The 12,114-nt window shown below is 39.2% G+C and overlaps 1 protein-coding gene across 1 annotated transcript in view; it reads left to right on the forward strand.

Moving 5' to 3' along the window:
- Positions 1–827: 827 nt before the first annotated feature.
- LOC124171821 (FYVE, RhoGEF and PH domain-containing protein 4-like) overlaps positions 828–12,114 on the forward strand; it is a 112,268-nt gene continuing 100,981 nt past the window's right edge. Inside the window, exon 1 of the mRNA XM_046551162.1 lies at positions 828–1,070. The gene's annotated coding sequence lies outside the window, so the exon portion shown is untranslated. The remainder of the gene's footprint in view (positions 1,071–12,114) is intronic.

The following is a 12,114-nucleotide window of genomic DNA, read 5'->3' on the forward strand; positions in this document are numbered from 1 at the left end:
AATGTTCATTTTAAATTGGAGTACGAACTATTTTTGATGGTTGCCATAGCACATAATTTTTCGTGGCTACCTAAAGTTACTTTTCTGGTGCACTGTGATGAATATACTTCAGTTTATCATGTAAAACGATTGAAGGAATAAAAAAATTATCTATGTATCTGAAAGTGCTACATGTGGGGTCCCCTGGAATCCCTTCGCTCTAAAGAATTTAATTAATACTACTGCTTTTATGTAGATTATTTTGAACCCTTGGTAGTTAAAATATTATTGAGTAATCCATGCTAAAGCTATTAATTCGAAGGTTCCATCTGTTTTTTTTGCACATATTGTTTCCTCTCTCTTTCTCTGCGATTACGTTTTCAGTGCAATATTTCTCATTATTCGGCCTTAAAAATAACCCTTTCATGAGTGAATGGCGTTTTTCTTCTAATTTGAGCATTTGAAATAATATGAAAGCATGATATCTCGAAGTTTCACTCATATATTAATAGAATTAGCTCCTAAAATTAACTGTATTTATAACCATAGAGTCATATCATGGATTTTTAAACCGATATTCATAATATTCTCGAGTAAGCTGGAAGATTTGTCTCGTGCTGCTCAAAAATGTGTCTAATAAATGGAGAAAGACGTAATTCAAAAGATTCAAAAGTCCACTCCATATTTCAAGTGGTTATCCCAATGTGCACGTTGGCGTTTGAGTAGTCGTCCGGAAGAGACATCTGGTAGGTATGCCTTGAACTGCGTAGCCGTGTTCGTTGACCCATCCCCCTGCGTTATCGAGCTCTTTGAGCTACTCCGGCTAGAAAATTCTGAAATCACTTGGTAGCTTTCGTTTTCGCTGGGGGTCACTGTCGCTGCGCCGCAGCAGCGAATACTGACGTACGTCGTGTTTGTGTGGTGTAAGGTGGTGTAAGGAAGGTGGCCGTGAAATTTATTTTTATGACATAAAGACTTTGCCATTATTGAAACTAAGTTCCTGTGCAGCACCATAAAGGATTTATTGTTTAAAATGCTCGAGAAAGTTTCCTGAGGATAGTGCAGTGGACAACCGCCGGGGGATTTTGAAGGTTGGAAATGTTTTCTTCTCTTTATTTTGGTTGTGTTTCTGTGTATATTTTCCTTGATAAATCTTTTGTTGAACATTGTTAATGCTTGATTACTTTTCTACGTTAAAGTCAATTGTTATATCTCTAATCCGTGCCAATACAAAAAAAAATTGAAAAACATTATATCTGCCGGCTTGTTTATGGCTATGTTGATGAAGTTGTTGTAAAATGTAGTGTCTCTGTCTCTCGTCTTTCTGTCGTAGCTTTCTTGTGTAACCTGGAATCTACAGCTGTACTCTTGTACTTCACTTCTTTAGCTTCTTAGTTTGATTGACTGTGAAACAACTCATTTTGGGGCGTGTGCTATTATTTATTGCTGTCAGTTTTGACATGTCAACTCCTGTACGTAGGAGTGACAGCTTGAGCGATCATTGGGTTCTATTACAGGTGTTTTAAAGTCAGAATTTTCAAAATAACTGTTTCTGCTCTCGTCTAGAGATTTTCATTTATTAGATATCAGTGGAGATATTAGATATTGTTGTAGAAAGTAGCCCGAAGCAAATTCAAATGGCTGTAAAATTAGTTCGTGAATATTTTAAGAATATACCGTCGTTTTATTTTTTATGTTTTTTTTTGCATAAGAAGTGTTTATGGATTCATGCCTTCGTTTGTTAATTGAACGACTTCAAAAGATACGAGTTATTGCAAGTTCCACGTGCGAATGTATGCCAAGGTGATTTGCCTTCGAGGCTTCGTGAAATTTTACTTTTACTCTGACCAGATGAGGTAAGAAGGGCCTTTATTGAGTGTGGATAGTTACCAGAAGTGTTGGATTTGAAGATTGTCTGTAGTGGATACCCAATTCGCTCATCACTACTGTCCTAGTAGGCGTTAAAAGACAGCCTCTTTTAACTTATAAAATTCTGTATTTACGGACTGTACAATCTGTGGTCACCATATATTTATGGGTTGTTGTTTCAAAGTATTCAGGTACCCATTGTGATAAAGTGAAGGAGATTAAAAAAAAATTTCTTTCACAACCTGTGTTGAAGGCAGGATTTTCACTTATCGGACGTGTTGAGGCGGAGAAATGAAAAGTAATGCACTTTGGTCCTGAGAAGCATAATGTATTTCTTTACCACAAAAACAGCATCTTGGCCTTCAGAATATTAATCAGTTAAGGAGTTATGTTTACGTTCTGAAGGGTCGTGCAGGTCGTTCAATCATTACTTAATTATTATTCTCGGGTGTATTGAAAGAACTTTCGCTAAGAGTCTTCCTTTCATTTTAATCACGTATCACCTAATTTATCCTGACTTTTCTTTATATCTAAGGAAAAGGGCCCTGTGCATTTTTGCTTTCGAGTATTAAGTATTTATGATTGTGATTTTTGCCTTCATTAGAAGTATATGGTCCAAAACCAAAGCTAGAGTTTGAGTGGAAAAAAATAGAAATACTTTTCGCGACCTTTCGTTTTAAGAATGTGTCCTCTATTGCATTATTATTGGTTTTGATGGTTTTGATTTTAATGACACCGATTTATCTATTAATTAGGGAAAGTCGTATTTTTAGCCCGATTTTTGCTAATTCTCGATTATGATAATATCAATAGAGAAATATATCGCTATCGGTTATTTATTACTGGGAATTTAGTATTTCCTTTTTATTGGGACTATATTTTCCATTCAATATATACATTCTTTTGCCGTAGCAGTGGTCTCTAACGCATTTTTTGTTTGCATTGGAGGGAAAGGAGTCTGGGGGGAGAGGGTAAGAGATGTTCACTGACCATCATTATGCTCCAAAGGAAGTTAATTTATAAATGTTTGCGTAAGGTAAAATTTTAATGTTATATTATTAGATATTTAATTATTTTACATAAATTATTTAAGCGAGTACCTCGATTTTTTCGACTATCAGTTTCTAATGTCATTAGATCTCGATTGAACCCCATCTGACTTCACTAGGTATTTCAATCCCAAACCCCCTTTCTGTACGCATCTTTGATTGGAACTGCTGATATTTTAATCGACAAGAGGATCAACTGTCATCTTTCTATTTTTATTATTTAGGATAATCTGTGAATATCAAAACAATGACTCGTGATAAATATTTGTGTATTTTTTCCATTCTCATACGCAATATTTATTTCTCGAAAATATACCATAGGAGGAAAATGTATCGAGTTGAAATTCGAAGTAAATTTTTGTTTTGTTATCGTATGCTTTCTGCAGATGGTTTTGCTCGACGCAGAAAGGTACAATGCTATCGCTCCTGTGAGGAAAAAATCTCGCGGTGCAGTGCAAACTTTAGTGCGTTCTGTTGCTTTCTTGCGTAGCTATAATGCCGTTGAATTACTGTGTTTAGTTTTAAAAAGTATTTATAATAGTCATGGTATTAATTTCCATGATGTTACTAATTCCGGGAATGAGAGAGAAGGGACTTCGAAACTCACTCAACGCATGTTGATGAAATCTTCTCGGGAAATCAGCCGGGTGATGATGGCCATTGCTGCCATCGAAACGTTGGCAGCAATGGCCATCATCACCCGGCTGATTTCCCGAGAAGATTTCATCAACAGCATTCGCCGGGAAAGAACCAAATCCTTCTTCACTCAACGCATATTCAGAACATGTTCATCCAACATAGTGGATGAACAAGACCCTCAACCCACTCGGGAACTGATAGCATGAGACTTCCGGTTGGCAGATTACTGAATTGCTGTCTATTCTTGCTCATGAAACTTGGATCGAAAGCTTCGGAGTGACACTTGATGGGTTTCAAGTTGCGATTCCCTGAGCGGGCCCAGTCTTATTGGCCCCTTCCCTCGAGCACTAGTTCAGCGCTCCTCAGGAAAAATAATTAAATCCGCGGGAGACCCAGTGGTTTGTGGCTGATGGGAAGTCCTAAACTCCATTTGTTTATTTTTTCGGGTTCTTCAAGGCTGTGGAGCCGCACATCCGGGCCAGCTCGATGTGAAAAGACTGCGGGTGTGGGATGGGAATCATCCCTTATCGGCCGACCACGTTGCTGCGAAGTCACTGAAATGTGTCAGCATCGTGACGGATTCATTAGAGAAGAAATGCTTTAATTTCAGGATGCAACCATGGACTCGGGACATAAATTAGGCCCACTCCCGCATGACCGGTATTTATTCAGGACTCGTTTAAAACGTACGTTATCGTCTCGAAATTTTGAGGGTATACATATTGTAGAGTGTAAATCATTGTCAAAATTTGCCAGTATCTCAAAGAATAAAATTTTCATCTAAGTCTTTTCTATCAAATTTTAACATTTGTGATACTGACATATTGACTAAGTTCTACTCTATATACCCTGATAGTTTCAAAATGATAATGTTTGTTTTAAATGAGTAATTCATCGCGAAAAAAATACTTCTGGTCGAGATTGTGTTATTCGTTCACGTAAGGGGGTAAACTATTTCGGCGAATTTTGTCGCTGAAGACGGGCCGGATGTCCATTCTTGCTGCTTAACTTGGGCGCTGGGGCGCAAAATTTCGGTGTTCCGAAAATTTTAAGCACCCCAGCGCCAACCGTTCGGTCATTACAAGATATTGTTCATTTTAGCGCCGATTTTCGGTAGCAGGCTTTCAGCGGACCTCTTGTACGTTTTTCAGTATGTTTTCATGAAGATTCTGACTGAATAAGGAATCTCGTAGTGGGCGAGAAGATTGTCCATTTTTATAGAATTTTAGTTTTTATTTTATTCGGCTTTCATGTATTCACTTTGGTACGATATTGTTAGTGAAGATCGTTATCAGTACAATATAAGATACGCGAGAATAATTATTTATTGAAAATCGTTGGTTAGACATGCGTCTTTAATTTCAATGCGTAGAAGGGCTGGTGGAAACTCAAATTGAGGTCTTTCTCATAATTTTCAGCCGTTCACTCGTGTAGTCTCGTCTCCGATTGCGTGAGCCAAGCCAAAGTGAAAGACTCGATCGGGGTCGTATTTACTCATCTTAACGAAAGACATAACGCTCTCGTTTGCTCGTAAGAAATATGTAACCATCGATGTTTTCGTTATTAAGAATATTCTTTCCATTATGTTCATGCTTTCTTCCTTAGGTCTTTGCATATTAGAAGAGAGTATCCATTCTTTCTTGTAGACTTCATGAAGGTTTCGTTACAAACGCGGTGATCAAGATTGAAAAATGCGCGATTCTCGACGATCGGGCCGCCGCGGAGGAGCTAGAATATAGAGCTAGGAGATAGAATGAAGAGGATCGCCAAATAATACTGATTAGGAAATATGATGTTGTTTCTCCGATAACCTGACCAGAATGATCCTTCAATTAATTCAGAAACGAAAAATCGTGGAAATTAATGTTCGGTTGCCAATTCCATGAGAATGTTAATATGCCAAAAATTGAAGTTATGAACTTAGGGCACAGCTTGCATCTCGAGTCCAGTCGTCGAGTAGAGCTGGAATACACGTGTCATATTTTGACATTCTTGCCCATATTTTCGGTCAATATGTGCCTATTATTAAGTCTTTCGTTCTGATATCGCCCTCTTGCATTTTACGGTCAGCGGTGTTGTAAAGGGTTCCTGGTCAATTTTGTGTTGTTATAATTTAAAAATGATTTTAAATCTGCCTTTTGATTTTTTGTGGCTGTTTCGTGAAAGCATAATTGAAAAAGGTCCCATTAATTATTGTTTTTTGTACATTTCGTGTTTGGTAATTTTTTAAAGGACTTTCCTTCGTGACAGAATGTCTACCTCAAGCAAATAATAAAATTGTGAAGTACCACTAAAATTCTAAGTGCATTTAGTTGTGGGTTGTATGTTTAAGTATTATTTTAATTATAATTAAGATGAAGGAAAATAACCAATATTATATTTGGACGTGTTCTTTCCCAGTTTTCTTTAAGTCTGTGGGTTTTTATCTGTTGTGGCGTTTGAAATGTTAGCTGTGGTCCCTGTACCGCTTTGATTTTTTTCTTTCGACGTGAGTCTTTTTCCATTCAATTGAAGGCAGTTGTGTTTCATGTGTACCTATGCTTGTACTTATGCTTTGAAATTTAAACCCAATTTAGAAGTATTTTTTCCCGTCATTTTTATGAATTTTTTCTCATGACTTAGTTTCCCGAAAACCGAGACAGGTCTGCCATGAAAGGGTCACATTGTTGGGCCGCGAATATAGTTTTACCCCCTTTTTTTACGCGCATATTGCCGAGATTGAATCACCCTATACACCACTTTGGCGTCCCGCATTTCCTGTGGATTGGTAGGGCTGTCGGCTCGCATGGGTAAAGGGTCCAAAGACCTTATTTTTCTGGGGTGTATCCTCATCTTTCATCATATCCGTGTTGTGAGGCGTCTTAGCGGGGGTCCAGTTGGTTGCAACTCCGTTTTCCTCGCAATATCTCGTATCATTATCGCAGCAGGGCAGGAAAGCATAAATCTAAACATGTGTCGGCGAGATATCCTCAGAGCTGGCAAAAATACCTGCGGCTGAAAGTAAGGGAATCTATAAACCATGGAATAATTTCTTTGGGAACAAAATTACTGAGATGAGAGGCATATGTTTAATGATGATGTATTTTTGTGGATTAATGTTCCCCTCAATGGTTTTCCATCCAATGTTTTGCGTTAAATTAAGACATTGTGCATCCCCTTCCTGTTATGAATGAGTATATATAAAGGTTTTTTAGGATTGAGTATTGTATGGGCTGTTTGAACAATGCATTTCTTGGTTTCAAGAGCTTAACCTCCCGACTGTGTTTAAGTATTTATTTCGCACCTTCGTCAGCTCAACAATTCGATTTATTTTAATGTACACGCAGGCCTGAATTAAATGCATAGTCAATGAATGCCCTTTATTACCTTTGACGCTGTACGAATCACGCTTAAATTAGTCCAACCTACGAAATGATGAACCTTAAATGCGAATGAAAGAACCTTAAATTAGTCATGCCCTGATGACGATGGACGACTCGTTCATCGAAACGTCGGCCGAGATGGAGTTGGAGAACCTGACCCGGTGGAAATCCCGTGTAACCTTCCACTAGTCGAACCTACGTTTGACTCTTCGCTTAATTGGAATTCCCATCCTACTCTCCGCTAGGGAGCGAAACGTGGTTTGCGCTTTAGAGTTGAAATATTGCCAATTCTGCGGATAACTATGTATCCAGAGAGATTCTAGAAGCGCGTACACTCGGGGAAGAGGCGGGAAATGACCTCTCAGTGTCACTCATTGAAAGCGCCGATTTGCAGCGTGGAAAGTGTGTTCAGGGTGTGGTTCATCTTTTCAGACTCCCCTTCAATCCTTTTCTGTCATCATTGCTGTAGACGGCATTCCCTCATCCTTTAGGACATCTCCAGGGAATTCATGGCAGTAAAACAGCAATTATCGAAGCGAGCGCCATTCTTATACGAAGGTATTATTTACATGGTTCTTTTGATTTTCAAATATAAGCCGCCGCCCCCGCCTAATAGAGAGAAAGATTACCCAGGCCCGCGCCCGTTTCGTGTTAACAACATCACACTACTAGTGTGTGAGTACGATGTGATGTGTTGTTTAAGTTCACCTGTTGCCAGTGCCCGCGCAACGCCGAATTATAATACCCAATTTTCTCCGAGAGGTGCCGGAACGTCGTTCCGGCCGAAATTAAGCGTAAAGGGTAAGTGGTTGGAGTGTAAATTGAAGTAATGATGATTTCGGCCGGAGACACGAGATCATTTTTAAGTTTCACGGTGATGTTGGAATCCCATTCCGGATGACCATCAACCCTGAACATGATGAGGAAGTCATCTGTGGAGGGGATGAAGGGTCTGTCCCCTAGCGGAAATTTCAGTGGAGATTTGCCGGAAAGGAGTCTTGTTTTTGGTTGCGTCGCACCGGCGACTCTTCGGAACCCTTTTACAGTTGCTGTGATTGAATTCTCATCGCCGAGGCTCAATCAATAGCCCTCTGGGGGAGGGGTGGAGTCCATCTAGCGATTTGATCGTTGGGTTATTCATCTTATAGGATGGTCCTCTAAAATCGCTGGCACATTAATGGCTTTGCCTGGTTTCGCTATTTAGTTGGGCCCTCTTCGCCTCTCCAGCGTTGAGGTGTTTTTCTCCGTCCCATCCCTTCCGAACATATCCTACCCCAGAGGCGTCGACGGGCTCCTATCGCGGCGGCGCCTCTTTCCTTTTTCCTTCCTCTCCAACCCTCCCAATTGGTTTGTTCTTAGAGGACATCAGTCCTAGAATAATAAATAATCTTTCTATCTATCTATCTATCAACCCCTCCCAGGGTGATCGGGTGTATAAGTCTCTGACTTGGTTCCTTGCCCCGGTGTGTTGTACCCCCGAAGGGCTCCTTTTGAGCCCCCATTCTCTCTGTCGTAGTAACCCAACCTCCTTTCCCATCCTCGCAAATTAGTTTAAAAATTAGCCCGTGTGGCGGCGCTTTCTGGTCTTCTCCGCGTCGACTTCATTTTGCACCCATGGCATGTGACTGCTGGAATGAGGAACTTTCTTTTTGGCTTCGCCTTGCTCATCCTTGTACTCCTCATGTTGTAAGTTAAGCTCAGTTTGATTCGGCCCTTCATTCCTAAGTAAACCGGTGATCGACCGATCTCAGGTTTCGGCGCTTTCGATTCGATTCAGGTTGACTAGAGTTTAGTGGAATTTCAATTAGATCGGATTGATTGGAACCCGAATCCACATATCTTTATCAGTGGATCTCTTAAAAGAGATCATATTAGAAAAATCGTAGACCTTTTATCTTATAGATTTAATCTTTAAGGAGTTCTTCTGTGGTGGCTGGCCGTTACCAAGAACCTGGTTCAAAATCTGGTGAAGGCAGTCTTTCTTCTTTCTCAATCCTTGCTAAGTTGATTTTTAGATGAGAGTTAAGTTTGTCAACCCTTATTGGATGGTACAATCAATTGCCCTATTCCATGATTGTGAAAATGTGCTCAGATGTCTCAATCGAGTCACCCGCCAATGATGAAATGCTTGGATGACTATGATTAGTATCATTCGTGAATTTTCCTGCATACTCTCTTGTGTTCGGAATTGTAGTTTTGTGGGAAGACCTCCACGTTTTTTCATCTTCCTGACAGAAATAGGATCGTTTTCTCTGACGAACATTTTGAATACAAACCCTTTACCGATAGGTGGAGGCAGAGCCGGCCCTAGCAGGTGCGGGGCTAGGGGCGAACCTTCAATGCGGGGCCCTTCACTTAAAATATTAAGCTCTATACCCCATCTACAAACTCGAGCATTTTGAATCCCTACCACTCTCTGGCTAAGTATGTGTTCCCCTCCCAAATTCAGACTTCGTAATTACGCCGTTATGATACCTTGATTCAAAACTATCGTATATTTTAATTTTTTTTTCACGAACGCGGGGCCCCCCAAAGCGCGGAACCCTGGGCGGTCGCCCTGCCCTAAGGCCGGCCCTGGATGGAGGGGAAATAAGATTTTCGGCAGCATAAAATATTCTGCATTAAACAATAAATGAAAAATACGAAGTCTGGTGCCCACTCTAAAATTTTGCGATGTCATTATAGGTAATTGTTGACTATCTCCATTATTTGAAATTTAAATTATGTAACGATTGACGACTGAGGCATTGGATTTAGAGCGGAACAAATTCTTCTACTCTCTGTATAAATTAAAGGAAAATGAGGAAAGCCGCTGCCTAATCGAATAGTTCCAAGCATCATTATAGATCTGAGGGAAGTGGAGAGCTGAATAGCGTGGGGCGTTAAGGCGGTAGTAGCGAGTAGAGGTGGGTTAAACTCTTCATTTTGATGAACCGCTCACTTTGAACCTGTTCAGTAAAAAGAACAGTTCAAAATATCTGTTCGTGGCGAACAGTCAGGGTCATTCAGGTAGAAAATGCTGTTTATCGGACGTTTGGAGTAAATGAAGGCTTTGTTTGGTATCATATAGTTTATGCAGCTTGTCATAGTAATTTCAAGCAAATTCTGTCCCGGGCCTTTACTAGGTTATCCGTGTGCAGGACAATATCTGCTGTCCACTTGTATAATAAGCCAGAATTAATATTTATGAACCCATCGTCTGATGTTATACGCGTATTTAGCACCAAAAAAGTTTTTAAATGCTGTTCTTATGAGCAATTAAGACTTTCATACACAGCTAACTGTTCTTTATAAATATTTTTTGCATAACGTCTATTTTTAGTATAACGTATATAATATAAATCTGGGTTAATTTTCATAAGGTCTCTTGTCGTTCAGCATATAACTTTTTTATGCGATAATGCTTGTAACTGCGCCATACTTGTGCAAATTATTTTTTGTTCAAATTATTGTACTACTTGCCACTGAAAATATAGTTTGTCATAATAGTGACCTGTCGTTAGATTTAGTGAATTATGGGTTTTATTTCAGCTAGTTCTGCAGGAAGAAACAGTAGCAGTTGCTTTTTCTCAATACAGGAGTATTTCGTATTAATTTGAATACAAAAAATAAAAATGTCGCCGAATGGACAATTTGCTGTCGTTATCAACTGATCCAAAAGTGCTGGATACTTTTGTTAGGTTACATTCACCTGCTCTTTAATATTGCCTCTATTGATGATTCGAGATAATTGGCTATAGACTAGAGGATACAATGGAGTGTGGTGTATTCCGGCGCGGATAAATTATGGTATTTTTTTCTGAAAATACTTCGCATTACGCTGTAGGGAAAGGCTTTGTGGAATTCGTCTTAGCATTGTTCAATCATAATGTTAGGCTAAGGGTTACCATCATTATTTCTTCCGTGTTTCCAACTGGTTACATCATAGCATCGTTCTTCTCGTATTTCAGCTCTCGCTCTACCTGGCTAATTTTGTTACGGTTTGTTCTTCCTCCCAATACCCCCCCTATTTTTCTGTCTCTCGTACTTCTTGGTAATGTAGTCATTTGGTGGTATTTGTACTTTTCTACATTGTACCACACAGAGAGTGAGTTTACGCTCTCGTGCAGTTCATGCGATCGAAGCTTATTGAAAAAAGGCATTGACAATGGGAACTAGCGAAATTTCTCTAAGAAGTCAGTACCTCACGAAAAATGCAGTAGATAATGTATAAATTCTCGTGAGATGCATGTATTTGCAAATGTATTTTCAGATTTCATATCCACCATTCTTTTTGTGCTGATGGTCGTTTTTGCGATATATATTAGGAGGAAGGGTGGTCACATTGTGTAGGACTGGGAAATAGTGCTATTTCGAATGTATGATTCTTGTATGTTTATGTATTAAAGTGCTGTAGCTAACCCTAGAAGCATAGCGCCAAAAATGGGGGCATTTCTTCGGGTCACAGATTTTCCATTCCCCTGGTCGATTTCATTCTCTTTCCATCCATTATCGTCATATTTACATTTTGCGAGCTGTGGATCATAGTCCGGAGCCATTGCAATCTCGTTCCCTACTTTCGGAAAATATTATTATTATTTATTGTTATTACATATTGCTGCAAGTAGTCGATTACCTGGTGGCAGAATTTGATTTACACACATGAATAGCAAAAGTACCAATCTTATAACTAAGTTAGAAACAGAAAAGACACCTATAGTAAAAAACTCTTCAGTTGGTTAGATTGCTTATGTGAGAGCACCTGGATCCCTTTCAATGTAAGTTACAGTTTCGGGCGATACTTGGTGGAAATGTTTGAACTCCACGAGAATAAAGAACGAATGGTAAACGTCCACCCTATTTTATTGAAATGAACACCGACCCGGTTTCGATAATGACACTACGTGCCGAAACCGGGTCGGTGTTCATTTAAATCAAATAGTGTGGAAGTTTACCATTCGTTCTTTATTCTCATGTTTATTCTCCCGTTCGATATGTTGGCGAATAATTTATTTGTATTGATGTCCCGTGGATATATTAAGTTTTTTATTACATGTAAATTATTCTTTATTTTATCATCACCATCTGTATTCCTATAAAGCAAGACGTAAGCTCAGATAATGAGTTTTAGCTTGAGAAGTTTGAATGATATTAAAGGCAAATTGTGTTTGTCTGCACTGGTAAGGTAATGGATTAATCACATCATATTTCTAAAGGAGGATTTTTTTTACATCCGA

Source organism: Ischnura elegans, chromosome X (assembly GCF_921293095.1).
Source record: "Ischnura elegans chromosome X, ioIscEleg1.1, whole genome shotgun sequence".
Classification (NCBI taxonomy): Eukaryota; Metazoa; Arthropoda; class Insecta; order Odonata; family Coenagrionidae; genus Ischnura; species Ischnura elegans.